Source organism: Sapajus apella, unplaced genomic scaffold (genome assembly GCF_009761245.1).
Source record: "Sapajus apella isolate SASKATOON/1434 unplaced genomic scaffold, GSC_monkey_1.0 scaffold2, whole genome shotgun sequence".
Lineage (NCBI taxonomy): Eukaryota > Metazoa > Chordata > Mammalia > Primates > Cebidae > Sapajus > Sapajus apella.
Genome location: NW_022436942.1, coordinates 15,344,368 through 15,362,434, shown reverse-complemented (window position 1 = coordinate 15,362,434; position 18,067 = coordinate 15,344,368).

Here is an 18,067-nt window from a genome sequence, read left to right as displayed (position 1 = left end):
AACTTTCCCAACCTAGCAAGGCAGGATAATATTCAACTCCAGGTAATGCAGAGAACACCACAAAGATATTCCTCAAGAAGATCAACCTCAAGGCACATAATTGCCAGATTCACCAGGGTTGAAATCAAAGAGAAAATACTGAGGGCAGCCAGAGAGAAAGGTTAGGTTACCCATAAAGGGAAGCCTATCAGACTCACAGCAGATCAGAGTTTTACATCCAGCCAAACTAAGCTTCATAAGCGAAGGAAAAATAAAATCTTTTGTGACCAAGCAAGCACTCAGAGATTTCATCACCACCAGGCCTGCTTTACAAGAGCTTCTGAAAGAACCACTACAAATAGAAAGGAACAACCAGTATCAGCCTTTCTAAAAAACACCAAAAAATAAAGAACATTAACATAATTAAGAACTTGCATCAACTAATGGGCAAAACAGCTAGCTAACATTAAATGCTGTTATCAAACTCACATATATTGTTATTAATTCTAAATTTAAATCGACTAAATCCCCCAATCCAAAGACACAGACAGGCAAAAAAAGCCAAGAGCCATTGGTATGCTACATCCAGATCCATCTCACATGCAAGGATACACAAAGATTCAAAACAAAGGGATGGAGAAAAATTTACCAACCAAATGGAGAGCAAAAATAAATTAATAGAAAGCAGGAGTTGCAATTTTTGCTGATAAAATAGACTTTAAAGCAACAAAGATCAAAGAAGCAAAGAAGGATATTACATAATAAAAAGATCAATGTAACAAGAAGAGCTAAAGATCCTAAATATATACGCACCCAATACAGGAATGCCCAGATATATAAGACTTATAAAGAGACTTGGACTCCCACACAATAATAGTGGGAGACTTCAACATCAATATTAGACAGATCAGTGAGACAGAAAGTCAACATCGATATCCAGGACTTGAACTCAGATCTGAAACAAGCAGATTTAATTAACATTTATAGAACTCTCCATTTTAAATACACAAAATGTACACTTTTATCTACCACATCACACATATTTATAGGTTTAAATGAAATATTGGTTGGCTGCTTGTTAATTATTTTCTTCCCTCATTTTTTTTATGTCTCTATTATTAAACACAATTACAGGCATAACTATTTTTAGACTGCATTCTAGCCCGGGCAATAAAGCAACACCCCTGTTCTCTCTCCCTCTTCCTCTTTTTTCCTCTCCTTCATTCTTTTTTTTTTTTTTTTTTTTTTTTTTATTATTTCTCTTTCTTTCTTTCTCTCTTTCTTCCTCTGGAAAAAAAAATAAAAATTAAAAAAAAGTAAAATTGTTCTAAAACTGATTGTGGTGATGGGCGTATATTCTGTGAATATACTAAAAATCACTGAGTTGTAAAATGGAATGAATTGTACTGTATGTCATTTATATTTCAATAAAACTCTTAAAAAATTACTATCTGGCTTTTTAAAGAAATAGTTGCCAAATCCTAATATAAACAATACAAATGCTAAATTTCAGTTCTTAAATATTCATAGAACTCTATACCCAACAGAGAATGCACCTTCTTTTCAAGCACACATAGAATATTTACAAAACAATACATTCTAAGCCACAAGAGGGAAGCCTCAAAAAAAAAAAAAGCAAGCAAAAAGATTCAACATTTCAATTTATAATATTAAATTACATATTCATTTTTAAAGAATAATTTAAAAATCACTATGTATGAAAACCAAATAATATAAAATAACCTCTGGGTTTAAGAAAGGAATAAATAATTGAAAAGTAGTAATAAATATGTGAAAATAAATGAAGACTACCTAAATAAGACCAAACAAAGGTGATTTATTTGAGCCTGAAGGAGTGAGTCACTATCACTTGCATTTGGTAGAGACTCAAAGGCAGGCAAAGAGTGAGAAAAAGTTATAGTAGAAAAAAGAAGCCTTCAGGTATGTCCTGATTAAAAGCTGTTGATATGAGGAAGCTGGAGGTGGGATTCATATTTGACTTCCCTTCCTTGATCCTAAGTTGAAGTTACAACAAAATTAAGAAAAACATAGGGAACATGACAGGTATTTAATCAACTCCAGACTATGTTCAGTCAATTGCTATGAAGGTTGTGGTTTCACTTCCTGAGCAATTTGCTGCAGAGGTTATGATTTGGCTTCATGAGCTAGTCACTGCAGATTGTGAGTCTGGGATCTGTTTTTATATATGAAGACATGTTGGATGAAGATATATGCACATTAATTTTATGTTGCACTCTCTTTTCTCAGGGAAAAAAAAACCACTCTATTATAAGGATTATGTGTTAACCAAAATAAATGAGTTAAAACGAAAAAGACGTATCTAGGATGTAGAAATCCATTAAAATATTCAGTCTCTGTGAAAACATCTTACAGATACCATCATGTTATATCATATAACAAAGAATGAGACAGTTTAAAAATAAATAAATTTGATAATTCTCCAAGCATATTAGATAAAAAGAGCCACAAAGTAAATCCACAAAACAAGAAATAAAAACATAACAACAACGAATGAATGAAGAGCAGGAGAAGAGAAAAGCTGGGAAATTTAACAAAATCTATTTTTCCTACAATAGCCTAGAGACCTTACATAATCTGCTCCCCATTGTCACCTCATTAATTATAAGAACGTTTCTATAAATGTTTCTCTGACTACTTTAACGTGGCTCATTCCACTCCTGCTCTACTGGGCCACTGGCCTTGTGAATTTCTTTTTTCATAAAATCAATTTGTGGGTTTAGCATGAAGTTTTAACTATAGTCATGGATAGGTAAATTTTTTCTGTCTATTCTTGGGAACCATTTGTTTAACAGATATAAAATAGCATATATTATAACCTAGTTTGAAGAGATATGCCTAAGTGTAAGAACATAGAATGCTTGAAACGACGAGGCTATGAAAAGAGTATGCAAATAGTAACCAAAGAAACTTGATATATTAACTATTTAAATAATTAGAACTTAAGTGTCTGTTTCTCAAAAGTTTGGTAAACTTGCCTGTAATTCCACCTAGTCTTGGTGCTTTTTTGTGCGCAGATTTTATTTCTAATTCTTTTTTTCTTCAAAGATCTTAGACCAGTCAAAGTTGTCTATTTCTTATTCTTAAAGCTGTACCAGTTTTTAAAAATATTTATTCTTCTAAGATTTAAAATTTGGATTTAGTTCAAAATTATTCATAGTACCCCATGTGTTTTTTAAAATTTATTATATCAAAATTTTGTCTTCTTCAATATGAGTATTGCTTAATTACACCTTATCTTTTTTTTTCTCCTGATAGAAGTCCCCATAATTTTTTCTGTATTGTAGTCTCTAAACAAATAATTTTATAAAATTACAGATGCCATCTACTGTATTTTTCTGTTGCTTATTTCTTCTAGTTTTTAAAATAATTTCTATATTTTTACTTTTTTAAGATTAACCCACCTTTTTTTCCCCCTTTAAAATGCTGGAGTTACATGCTAAACATGTTAATTTTTAATTTCTCTTGGTTTCTTTCTTTAAAAAAATGATATAAATCCTTCTTATGATTCAAGATTTTACAGAGTAAGTTTGGAACAAAGATAATAAAGCAGTCTTATTTCTGTGTTTAACTAGATGCAACATTTTTTGCAAGGATTGGGTCTCACATTCATTCATTGTGTTTCATGTATTTATCTTACCAATGAGAATGTTCCAGACCCCTGTAGTATCAGTTTATCCTTAAAGATACACTACAAGTAGGTAGTATAAACTCACACTCCATACTCACTCTTGAGATGTTAATTTTTTATTGCTATGATATTTTCAAATGTTTTTCAGCATGTTTCTTAAAGATATGCTCCTAAAATGAAAGAGTAAAGAAAGAAAAAAGACACAGGATACAGGAACAGATAATCCATAGGGAGAAAGAACTGATGTTCCAATCAGCCATTCTATAATCTTGCTTTCAAATATGAATAGGCAGCTAAGGTTATCTGAGAAATGCTCAGAAGTGGAGAGGGTGGGACCTTGAAGTGAAGGCTGCATCAAGCAAACTGAACAGTAACTTCAGTTTGAGGGTCATGTTCTACATTTAGACTGTCTGGGTTGAAATAATAACTTCAAACCTGAGTAGCTGTGTTACCTTAGTAGCTCAGTAAATTACTCAAGTTCTCAAATGCTCAGTTTTATAATAAGAATTCTTAAAAGAGCTTCTACCTTTAAGTTGTTTTGGGGATTTTATTCCAGTATGTGAAAGAGAACATCAACTAGTGATAAGTGGTCATTATTATCTCCCACCTGAGTACAAGTAAGTGTATATTGTAAACCCAACTCACGGAAATTTCCGCTTTTTTTTTATAATTTCCTGAGCAACCTCATCTATGCTACAAAACTGCACCATTACCCTTTTGCCCATAACCTAGGGTTGCACTATTTACTATTCATGTGTGGCTATTTAAATTTAAATTCATAAAGTTATATCAAATTTGAAATTCAGCTCCTCAGTTATACTTGTCCTATTTCAAGCGCTGAATATCCATGCATGGTTAATAGTTACCATAATGGATCATCACAAAAAGTTCTCATGATCAGCACCAATGGAGGGAGACATACAGTTTGAAGGTGAGCCAATCACATTCCTTCTCAGGAGAAATGTGAATGAAGAAACAAGAAGCCCAGAAGCAGTTAAGAAAAGGTTCCATTGTCATCAACATTCCAGAAAGAATGCCACAACTCCTGATGCTTGGTGTCAGGGGAGATCTGAGTTAACTGACCTTCTCACAGCTTGGGTGTTGAGCAATTCCTTAGACTTTTCAGTGTACCCTCATAAATAGTAAAATGGAGCACTTTTTTTTTTTTTTTTTTTTTTTTTTGACACAGGTCTCTGTCCCCCAGGCTGGAGTGCAGTGGTGGGATGATGGCTCTGTTTCCTGGGTTCAAAAAACCCTCCTGCTTCAGCTTCTTGAGTAGCTATGACCTCAGATCCATGCCACCACTGATGGCTATTTTGTGTGTTTTTTATGTATTGTAGAAACAGGGTCTTCCTATGTTTCCCAGGCTGTTCTTAAACTCCAGGACTCAAGCAATCTGCCAGCTTCAGCCTCCCAAAGTGTTGAGGTTACAGACGTGAGCCACCACACCTGGCTGTACTTGTTACAAAAGTCTCCACCCAATTGGTGGCTTTTCTTTTAGTTTTGCTAGTGAACGATTTTCAACTGAAAAGTTATTTTTTTATTAAGTCAAATCTGCCTAGGATTTTTATCACCACTGAGATTAATGACATGCTTAGAAAGTCCTGTCTGTTCCTCCAGTTAAAATGTCTTCTAGCACTTTCATAGGTTCATGTTGTTAATATTGGACTTATTTCTTATTTCTAAATTTCTTATTTAATAAAAAATCATTTCCCAAAGTCTCTTTGCTGAATCTGGGCTTGATTTTATTGTTTTAGGCAATGCGAACAATGAAAAATAATTTAAAGTATGGAAAAAGCTATAAAGTGACAATTAAGTTCCCTGACACACTCAACCCACACCCTGCAAAGGGAAACACAGTATCAGTTTTATGTTTTGTACTTCTAGAGACAATTTTCTCCCTTTTTGATATTGTTTAAAGGTAGACATTTAATCAAATTCTAATGTATTCTACTTGATTTGAGGCGGGATTCCATTTTTGTTCAAATAGTCAATTATTCAACACTATATATTTTACAATAGTCCATTATTTTTCCAGCAATTTTTGAATTCCAGCATCTGATTCCCTATTTATACCTAAATCATTCTTAACCTCTCTTTCACATCACTGAGCTACTTCATTTGCCTATTCTCACACCATTTATCAAATAGTTCCAAAATCATTTGTGGAAGGATAGGGTGAGATAGAATTAAGTAGAGGTTTAACAGAAAAATTAACTGTTTATATAATAGTTGGTTTTGTGACGGAACAAGATTCTTCTTGTTTTTCTTTTTCAACATCTAGAGGAATGTTAGAATCAAAATTCTAAGGTCCACATAATATTCATTGGAAATTGGCATAGGATTGGTTTAAATTCATAAAATAATTAGGAAACATGTATTTTATAGAGAAAAAATTAAGTCATCAAAAACAAAACATAAACATAGAAGTTTTCTTAACTGTAAACTATTATATAAGTTATTACATAAAATTTGAAATTTTGTAGGAAAATATGAAGCATAAAATATAAATTACCCCTGTCATGAACCAATATTTTTTTGGTACATTGTTGAATACCTTTTGTAATTACAAAGTGGCTAAGTGAGAATGCAATTGTACATTTAGTAAAGGCATGCTGAGTGAACTCCAAAAGAATGACTGCATTTTTTCCAAAACGTAAACAATTAAGTTATTGCACATGTAGACAGGTGTGGAGTAGGTCAAATGTGTCAGTGATGTAACAATTTCATTTGTTTCCTTGACTGACACATTTCACTTGAAAGGATGGATGTCCTAGTGTCTCCTGGCATTTTAGGCTTTGCATATTATTTCAAGCTTGGATCTTGTCCATTCACATCATTATGCAGTTGTCACTGTGTCTTTAAAAGTATACTTTTATAAGTCATAAAAGTGAGTGTGTGTTGTTACCATTATTTTTTCTTTGGAGAGAGGAGATTACAAGTGCATCTTCATAACATTCTCCTCCCACCCACTCTGGGGAGCTCTTTAAGAATGGTTTTCTGCCTTAGCTTCCTCACATGTGAAACATTTTCCTATCAGTCCTGGCATGATTCCCCTTTGTTTTGGGAAGCTGATCAATTTCCAACAATCAAGAAATAGGACTAAATAGATATTTAACAATGAAATAAAAAACAAAAACACTGAAACAGTGTGGTAGGTCTAATCTACCTGCAATGCAATCTTGGCCCTCGTGGAATACGTATCATACAAAGTTCTGCTAAAATGGCAAAAACAAAACACATATACACATTTGGTTTTCCATTAGTATTGAAACTATGATCAAGGACATTTATTCATTTATTTGTGACTGGGAAAGAAAAAGACTCGTTCTGCCCTCACAATCAGGCATGCCAACAACAAAAACTTTGAGCTCAGACTGCAGCTATGTGGCCCTTACTACAGACCACATATGTGAGTCTAAAGCTGTTAGAAATGACACCACTACAGACCAAGGGGGGACTAGTTTGTGACTTAGACAAATATTTTCCCCATTGAAGTGAGATACAGCCTTTGGCCATTCTCTTACAAGGACCATTTTACTAACTCTTAAATGAGAACATTGGAAGGAATATTAATTACTTATTTTGTCACATTTTATCAATTTTTGAAGTGGATTTCAGAAATATGTATCTTCAAGCTGTATCATGTCTTTGAATTCTATATTTAATAAAGGTAACTGCTATGGTTTTAAGGTTTTTCCCCTGCAAAATCTGTATTGAAATGTGATTACTAATGTGGCAGTATTGGAGGATAGGAACTTTGGGGGTGCTGGAGCCATAAGGGCTCTGCCCTCGTGGGTGAGATTAATGCCATTACGTAGCGGTGACTTCAGCCCTATTTTGTTTCTTTGTCCTTCCACCTTCTGCCATGTGAGGATCAAGGATTCCTTGATTCTGGAGGACACAGCATGCAAGTCATCTCAGAAAAAGAATGACCTCGCCAGACACTGAACTTGCTGGTTCCCTGACCTGAGACTTCCCAGCCTCCAGAAATAAATTACTCAGTCTCAGGTATTCTGCTATAGGAGTACAAAATGGGCTAAGATATTGACAAGTGACAAGAGTTTCTAGACATTTATTTTAGGTATCTCAAAAATACTTTGAAATCAATAGGTCTAAAATTCAACTTTAAAACTTTTCCAAATCTAGTTCTTTCAAATGATATCACTAAAATATGATTTGTTGGTGTCTAATGAGTGGTTTTTCCACTTAGTCTCACATTCTGCTTATCATCAAGTTCTATGAATTCTGCCTTGTGCACATCTCAAGAATACATCTAATTCTCTCCAGCATGACTGCTAACTCACTAATCTAAATAGTCTTTATTTTTAAGCTGCCTCAATTCCTCTTTGGCTGATATTTCATCCCACCTTTTTTCCCACAAGCTAGTTATTTCCCTGCAGCTAGGCTGTCTTCTCAATAGGCAAATCTAATCACATCATTTTCTCCCCATCTCCACTTAAAACATTTCATTGCTATTTTATTTCTCTTAATGTAAAAAATTTATAACATGTTTTGCACATTGTAGCTGGTGTTTAATCATTCTTTGTAGTATTCTACGGTATCCTTTTCATTCTAAATGCTATAGTTACAACTTATTAGTTGTATGTGCTGTTATCTCTGTGTATACCCTTCATATGCATCACTTTCTACTTTACAAAAGTAATTCAACTTAAATGGCACTTGGTTGTGGAAGCCATTACTCACACATATACTCACAGCATAGGTCAGGTCCAGTCAATTTATGTCTCAAAACTCCATGTGCCTTTTGCTTGTGGCGTTTTGCAAGATCTGATTTTTTTTAACTATTTTGTAAGTGTGTGTCTTTGTCATGACTGTAAATGCCATGAGGGCAGGCAATATGTCTATTTTGTTCATCACTGTGTCCTTGGCATTTAGCTTAGTGGCTGGAAAATAATCTATTTTTCAATAAGTATGTGCTTCATGAAAATGTAAATATAGAGTCCCTACTATGTGTCATCCACTCTATCAGTTCTTTGAAGGATACAAAGAAAAGTATGCTCTATCAAGTTTTAAATTATAATCCTATAGTCTTATAGTCCAATCATCTCTATATTTAAAACCACAAACTCCTTCCCCTATCAATTCAATACTCCTAATCTTTCTTACTCCTTACCCTGTATTTCCTGAGAACCTCAATTTATTATTTATTTATTTTTTGTGAGAGAGAGAGAGAGAGGATTTTATGCTGTCACCCAGACTGGAATGCAGTGACACAGACACAGCTCACTGCAACCTTGACTTCCTGGGCTCAAGTGATCCTCCCACGTCAGCCTCCTCAGTAGCTGGGACTCCAGGCTCAAGCCACCACGCTAGGCGAATTTATCTTTAGTGTTTTTGGAGAGATGGGGTCACACTATGTTTCCTAGGCTGATCTCAAACCCCTGGGCTCAAGTGATCCTCCTATCTCAGCCTCCCAAAGTGCTGGGATTACAAGGCATGAGCCTCCGTGCCTGGCCTCAATTTATAATACAGTATAGGATTTATTTAATCATCATGTTTATTATTTATTTCTTGCCTCCTCACACTAGAAATCAAGTACAGTGAGAACAGAAACAACAATCTATTTCATTGACTGGTGAGTCCTAACTACCTAGAACAGTTCCTAGCACACAGAGGCATTCACCAAATACTTGTTTGATGAAGGAATAAATTAATATGTCCAAAAGTAATTAATCATGAGGTGAATTACTCAAAAGTCATTTTTCCACAACATTGATTTCCCCACAGCTTATTACATTATAAAACTCACAATCATGGTGATTTTGCACCCTCTCCCCAGCAGAAACATTTGGCAATGTCTGGAGATATTTATAGTTGCCACAACCTGGCATAGAAGATTCTATCAGTTTCTGGTGGGTAGAGACCAGCATACTCAATACACAGAATAGGCCCCTACAACTAAGAATTACAGAGCCCCAAATGTCACCTGTGCTGAGGATGAGAAACCCTAAGCTATAGTCTCCATGGTTCTGTATCCTTGCTGTTTTTATCAACTTGCGTCACGTCAAGACTTACCTTTGGCTCCACCCCTTCATCTTTCTCTTGTTTGTACCTCTTATTTACCACATGAGCTTTGATTATGTTTCTTAGGAAATTCAAGGTTTTTTTAAAAAATTGTTGAATTTCAATTTACCAAATAAGACACCTAACTTAATTTTCTTTCCTGTACAGAGCTCAGAACAGAGATAAGCTAGCTCTACAGTGATGTCTGAAATAAGAATAGTCACGTAACCTCTTGTTGATCCACATTCTCAATTCAAAATGATATGGTATTTAATATTGCAATAGCTTCCATTTATTTTATGTATGAGAGAACAGAGACATCTCATACACATATCCCATCAGAGTTTGGCGTCTGATACAACCACTTACAGCACTGAATTTAAGGTCCCATCTGATTTCAAACAGCCTGATTCTTTCCAAATGCCAGTTAATCAGGGATGTTGCATAGTCATTTAATGCATCTCAGTTGTCCAGGTGATGATGGAAAATAATAACTAGATCCTCCCAGTAATATTTTTTCTATAATTTCAAAAATAGTTTTGTTAATTCATATTTTATATAGAAAAAACATTAGTTGGCAATTCTATAAATTTTAAGTATTAAATAATTCATATATGGGCAAATAAAATGCAACACTCTGGACATAATTATTCAGGACTTTCTTATTCTCCAGGCACAGCTTGAGGGAGGTCTCTCCTTATGTTCTCCCAACACTGAGATCGAGGTGTTAGTAGGGACTAGGGTCTCATCTGAGGCTCAGGGTTCTCTTCAAAGCTACATGGCTGTTGGCAGAATTTATTTCTTTGCCACTGTGGAACTCATGGAGGCTTACTTCTTCAAAGCCAGCAGTAGAGAGTGTCTGAGTTCTTGAACTTCTTTTAGATAGCTGAGCTGATTAAGTAAGACCCACTCGGCATAATCTCTTTTTTGGTTAACTCAAAATTTTCTGATTTTTGACATGAAGTCTCCCAAAATTCCTTCTCTTCACCATATAACACAACTAATCATAGGAGTCAGTATCGCATCCTGTGGCCACCCACACTCAAGGGGAGGAGGTCACATAGAGCATGTACCATAGTTGGCAAGATTATTGGAGGCCATTTTAGAACTCTGCCAACCACAAGTCAAGTTAGAGCAGAAGTTAAAGGAGCTATTTCATATAGTATTGCTATGGGGCCCACAGCAGAAAGAGAAATACAGAGCTAGGAAAAGAGCCTTTTTGTGCCAAATCTAACAGAAAGCCTTAGGTACCTATGGCATGCACAGGGCTCAAGGCGGCTACAAAAGAAGAAAAAGTCTAGAAGGCAGGACTCCTACACACCTGGCATGGCACATGGCAGGCCAGCATTGTGATTATGGAAACAATGCCATCCTGAGGTCCTGCAGGTGACGAACCTGAGCGAATGCAGTTTCCAGTACATGTGAAATGCTGCATAGGAAATCTACAAACTTATCAGAGCAAATTTGTTGGAGGTTGAAGGAGAAGTTACACAGGTAATTCCAAAACCCAAGTTCTAGAAGTTATAACACGCTGTAGCCTTTAATATGGATTTGGCTTCCTTTTCACATATAAGCTAGCTACTCATAATGGTTCAACTTTTAGGCATTAATTATAGAGTATGTTAATATGATTTCTATGGTTTTAGTGATATCTTCTCTAATTAGCTTCCAAAGCAAAGATACATGCAATAGCAACAAACACCCAAGACTGGAAAATTTTGAATATCAGAGGTTTGATCTCCTCTATAGCAGACATGCTAGGCAGAAACCTACTTCTCTGAGATACTATAGTCAGTGGAATTTTTAATAATTTCCTGTATTGTAAATAAAAGAAAATAACTTAGAGGCTGAGAACTACACTAAAAGTTCCCTTTTCTTACAGAGAATTATTTATTTAATATCCCTTGGACAGCAACTTTGGCATTTTCACTTTCGGCCCCGTCAGATTTTGTGTTAAACTGTCTCATGCCCGCCTGCACTTAGGATTACTTTAACTTCAGAGCTGTTATGTCACATGACGGAAATCACCACCACTTCCAACTGCCCTGTAAGTAGCAAGAGAAAGCATACCTCTATTCTCTTAAAACATTTTTATTCTTCCTTTAATCAGTCTCTCTTCCGAAAACAAACTCAGGAAACGTCTAAGATGAGTTGTGGTGTTAGCAAAATTATGACATCAAACACAAGAAACATGACATTTTTATGAGAATTAAATTTTGAAGTTATCAGCAAAAAGCACACATGACTATTGTTAGGAAAAAACTGCAAGCTATGGACATGCCTGCTGATGGTCTGCTTTCTTGTGATGGGATTCTAAAGCCAGGCAATCACTAAATAATCCTTTCCCTCGTGAAGACCATCAGAAGCACATGGGATTCCGACAAACAGGAATTGCCGTATAGGGCAGTGAAAAGAGGTAAGAGGCGACTTTGAAATAAGCGTTTGGATTGCCTAAAACGCATACGAATATTTTTCCTAATGCAAGAATTGCACTCTCTGGTCACTTTGGTTGAAAGAAACACTAAAGTCCCAATATTGCCAGAAATAGTCAATTGCATTCTTGTACAACTTATTGTTTTTCAAAGTGCTGTAAATATGTCACTCTACTTTCACTACAACTTTGTCCAATCTAGGAATAAAAGGGAAAGAGAAAAAGGAAAGCAGTACTCCATTATACGTTTGAGAACGGTAAACCAAGAAAAGGCAAGTTACTTTCACATTACGTAGATAGTATCAATGTGGTGTTTAATCATAATTTCATATATGGCATAGTCTAACATTTCTTCCTATAAGACAAAAGAGAAATGACAGGGAAATTAAGAGATATGTAACACAATAAGAAGGGCATGAACATGGATGCTCAAAAAACCTATTAATTAATTTCTGATTTTGTCACTTTCAAATTTTTTTTTTTTTTGTATTTTCTAGTGCTAAACATATCTTCTTAGCCCTTGGACTTCTTATAAATCCAGCTTTCATTTAGTCACAGATCTAGTGTGCCTCTATTTAAATGAAAGACATCTGCACTTTATTAACTGAATGATCAACTTCCATTCCCAGCCAAGAAGACATAACAGGGACCCAATTTAGCCTGTCATCATAAACAGTAAGAAAACCCATACGGAACAGCAGATTTCTGGTGTTGAACGAAAGCAGTACAGTATCATGGTCCCTGAGAAAAAGAAATCAAAATATAGGTTATAATTATATCAGCTAATTTTCTGGAAAGTGGTAGGGAGGACCCAAACAGAACTCCATGATTTCCCTGAGTTAGGGAGACAAAGGTTGAAGTTCAGAGGTCAATATGGCTGGAATTTGCAGAGCAGAATACTGCCCATTCATCCTCAATGCTTGAAATGATAACAGCATAATTTTCTTCTTCCAAATTGCGGCAGTGGCGCTAGGAGGAGAATGCATCATGGAATACTTTACCATGATATACAAACGGCTTATCATGTTCAAACACATGACATGCTCTGATGGACATATCCACATATTAATCAAAAAATACTCTTTTGTAGAAAAATAATTAAAAAAATTAGCTACTTTGTCTTTACTTATAAAATTAGTTTTACTAACAGGAAATTAATTAAATGAAAAATGTAGAGAGATCAAAAATTGGTATTCTGTAAATAAAAATAAGTGTAGCTAATATCATATTTAAAAATTTATTTTACTAAAGCTTACTATTTTAAGATTCCTCAGATAATATCAATAAGGTGACTAGGTACACAGAACTGGAAACAAAATATACACTGTCATAAAAATTACAAAATATGGAGTTTATTGATTTTTAAAACTAATATAGTACCATTGCTGCCTTCACTTGTACCATTCAATTCATAGTTTTAATTTACCCAATGTGACCATCATTTATTTACTTAAGAAAATAATTTCAATAAAATATATAAGACACTGTTTTTTATTCAAAAACATTTTTGAACATTTACTCTGTGTTAGGCACTCTTCACTGGAAATTAAAAGACAATAACAACAAAATTTCCTACCTTCCTTGGTTGTATTTTGTGGAAAGAGACAGAGGCAAACCAGACAATGAAATGTATAATACATCAAAGATAAGTGCCAAGGAGGAAATAATGAAGCCCAGCAGGCAAATATGAACAATTGGTTTGAAAGGGGAACAGGATGAAATTTTAAATGAAGTGGTGATTTGAAAAACAGTAACTTTTCAGACTGGAGCTTGTTTGGGTCCTTTTTAAAATGGTAAGAAGATTAGTGTGTTTGGAACAGATGAGGGAAAGGGAAAGAGAAGTGGAGATGAGTTCAAGGAAGCGATGAAGAGCAAGATCTTGTAGGACCTTTCTGGTCAACATGAAGGGCTTTGGCTTTCACTCATAAATACATTTGAAGATGTGAGGATTTTGAGCAAAGAAATACAATCAGACGTACATTTGAAAATGTCACTGTAGATGCTAGAGTGAGTGCAGATTTTAGGAGGGCAAAGGCACAAATAAGGAGATTAGGTTTTTGCTATAATCTAACTGAAAGTAATTACAGCTTGATCAAGGGGTGTAGTCATGTAAGTGGTGAGAAGTGCTTGGATTTTTGAATTTTTTTTTAAGCTAGAGCTGAAAGAATTACATGACATATTAGATGTTAGACTCAAAAATATTTACAATGTAAGTAATATATGAAGATAGATAAGAAATCGAAATAAAGACAGAATTCTATTCATCTCATGTTTTTGACTTGGAAATCTACAAGGATGGAGTTACTATGAGGAAGTAACTCATTTTAAGGAGTTAAAATGAGGAAAAATTGCAGAAGGAATTTTGATGGAGATAATCATAAACTTATTAGCTTTGACATGCCAGTCAAACATCCCAGTAGATATATAATTAAATCACATGTTTATAAATAATCTTTGTTTTCTTTCTGATGAACAATTTATACATTAATAAAACTTAAAAGATAAGTAACCCTAGAATCACAACTTGAAAGCCCAGCAATCAAATATAAACATTGCCCCTATTAACTATAAACAATATGGGCTATGGTACTGATAAAATAGGCAGTGGCTTATACCAAGCTTCTGATTATAATTGTTGAATTATTTCTTACCATTCAAGAAAGCATATTGATATGTAAATTTAGATGATTGTGAAATTATGTTAAAACAGTTGATTTATATACAATATCTAAATCAATGCTAAACTAGTAATTTACCTATCAGAAAAAAGATACAATGTAGTATGTTTAACAATTACCACAAATTAAAAACTGAAACAATAAAGTGAGTTCCAGTCAGTGTTACTTTAGAATTGCAAGGTCTTTCAGAAATTTTAGTGGAAAAAACATACTCCAGTTTTAACAGAAAAGACCCTTTTCTTCCAAAGACTCAGATTTCATTCATTCATTTATGTTTTGTGAAAAGGTAACCTCTTAGCCTGTAGATAAAACTCTCTTCAGAGGCTCAGGCTCCTGTGTCCCTCATGTAAGTAGCTTTCTTCACCATGACTTAGTGAATTATTCTAAAATATGTCCAATCTCAGTAGTTTGCATAGTTTAGGCTCAGGCTGACTGTGTGAATTAGCAGCACGTATAGGCACATTGTGTGTGGTATGTGTGCATGTGTGTGTGGGGTGGGGTATATTGCTTTCTCTCTCATATGTGTGCATCCACACACACACAAAAGACATGGTTTCAAAATAATTATGGTTTTACTATTTGATTCTGTTTCATGCCAAAACTCAACTGAATGACTGAAAAGAATCATGCAAGGCACACTACAGGATACCTACTATCAATACTAATTTACAGAGGTTACTTGAGAAGGTATTTGAGAAGGCTTCTGCATTACAAATGTAACTATTAATTATAATATTACTGCAATATTTGTAATCACTTTAAAATTAACCTTTATATCCTCAGGAGGTTTGTATTTATAAGAGTCACTTGGTGTCTCATCAAGAAACTAATTAATCAACAAATGATAAGCACAGAAAGAACGTAAATTAGTTCTTTGTTTACTGCCACATGGTTGTATCATATAATTTGTATTATAATTAAAATGTTTACATTGCAAATAGAAAAATACTTAATTCAGGGAGAGATCATAGCAACAATTTCAAGTATTCCAGGAAATATATTTACACACTTGCAAGTGTTTAGGCACTCACAATGTAGAAAAGAAAAGGTGAAAAAAATAACTGTCATCTATTATAAAAAGACCTCTGTCTCTTCTACTGCCATTTTTTGAATATATAACTTAGGTACTATCATCATGAAAGCCAATAAATATTTTAGAATGTAGAGAACAAAACATCCTGACATGGGATTTAAGGTATTAATTTTTATTGTCCCCATATACTGTTTTCTGTAACATCTCATACAAACTAGTGTTTTTAAATATATAGAGGAAAAAGTTTACAGAGAAATTTTGATTATCTGTCAGGTAACTATAAAAAGTCACAAGTACCACTATGTCATGCCTTTAATCTACTTTTAATAAAAATTTGAAAAGATGTAAAAAGACAAATTGAAATTTTAGTTAGCTTTATTCTACATGAAGGTACTTATGTTCCTTCTTACCTTGGTTTACTAACATCATGCCCTTCCTTGTGCTATTTATAATGCTAATAAGCCAAAACATATGAAAATATGGAACTTTTTTTCACTACAGTGAAGACAGATGTAAACTGTGTCTTCTATACACTCAAATTGTGTCTCTTTCTTTGAAAAAATTTTCACCTCCAAAAATTTTAAGTGATTCATCTTCTCTTCTTACTTTATCCCCGAAATTTTTCTCATTTCATAATATTGTCTTCTTTAGTGGACATCACTTTTTCTTTACTTTCTGAACCCTTGTTGACAGATTTTTTTTTTAAGTCACTTCCAGATCATTCTATTTTATTTTTCATTTATCTGGAATAAATCCTTCTCCTGATCTTTGATGTTGGTGATTATTCTCGGCATTAGTTTTCTTAATAAATATCAGAATCTGGTGTCATAGCCTGATTTGGGGTGGGAGCTTATTGGTTTTTCTCTGCAGCACTCACCCATTGTTGTCTAGCAGTTTTACGGTTTTCTCTATCTTGCTCCTCCACTTATGGAGGTAGTCACGGTTTGGGCCAGATCTTGATCACAGAGCTATGTATGCTTCTTCCCATTCCTTAGGTAGGAAAATTTAAATGAGCTATAGTCCCATTGATAGTTACACAGACTTTTTCCCATCATTTTTCACAAACAATGAAATCCAAATGCAGCCCTTGATTGCTATCCATGAGATTTGCTATGTTCGCCTAACCTATACGAACACTCATGTAGGTTACCAATGTAACCTATAGGAGGAGGATTTCTTGGTTTAGCTATACTTGCCATATTGTGTTTCTGTCACATAAGTGGAACAGAGATGCTTACATTTGATTGTCTAGTTTTCTATGGGCTATAGATACTATTCTTCTGAGATAAAAATAAATAGTGCACTATTTCAGAGAATAAAAGTATGCAGGAGCTGATAATTTGACTTTCTAGTCTTCATTCTCAACCACACTATTATTGGACATTCTTTTATATCCTAGCAATAAATTACCAACATTAGTTTTCACTGCAGTCTAATAAAGTGGAAGTTCATGGCATAAAAAAAGAAAAGTGGTTCAGAACATGAGCTTCAAACTTTAAGGCCTAAGGTCAAATTTTACCATTTATTTTTAGCAAATAATTTACACTTTGAGAACTTGCAGACTCCTATATAAAGATACTAGTGTTAGCACAAAACAGTAGATAAGAAAAAGTAAAAGCTTTTTGATTATAAATGTCCCTTATATATTAGTTTTTTCATTGTTTACATATTTACAGCCAGTTCTTTACCTTATGAATAGGCTTCTACTGAAAGTTTTGAATGTAAGCTGGAAGAAGATGAAAACACCCCTTTCACCCTCAAATTCTTCAGTTTTTGGTTGTTAGTACTGAACCATGATGTATCAACAGAATAGTGAGGGTTTGGAAGTTTGGGTATTTCTTATGACATTTCCTACCTCCTTTTGGATAGGACACAAGACTACCCAAAAGTTACCTAGAAGAACAGGTAACTCAAGATTTGCCATGTAGGACTCACTACCCAGTCAGCAAGTATTTTTGCTTTCTAGAATGATAAACGGAAGTCTAGACACTTATAAGGAAAATCTTTCCTACCATTCTTGGAATCTGAGTGACTTGCTATTATAATTATGAAAGCTGAGACATTGGAGGAAGACAGCCTTGTCTCCCCTGTGACTATATCACTCTCTACCTGTGACTTTGAACGCATTATTTGACACATTTGATTCTTGGTTTTTCTCTGTGAAATAAAGAAGTGATATTTTAGCCTTGACATAATTAAGGGCAAAATAATGATCTATTGTTGTAATTTTGTGTAGATTTCTCTCACAG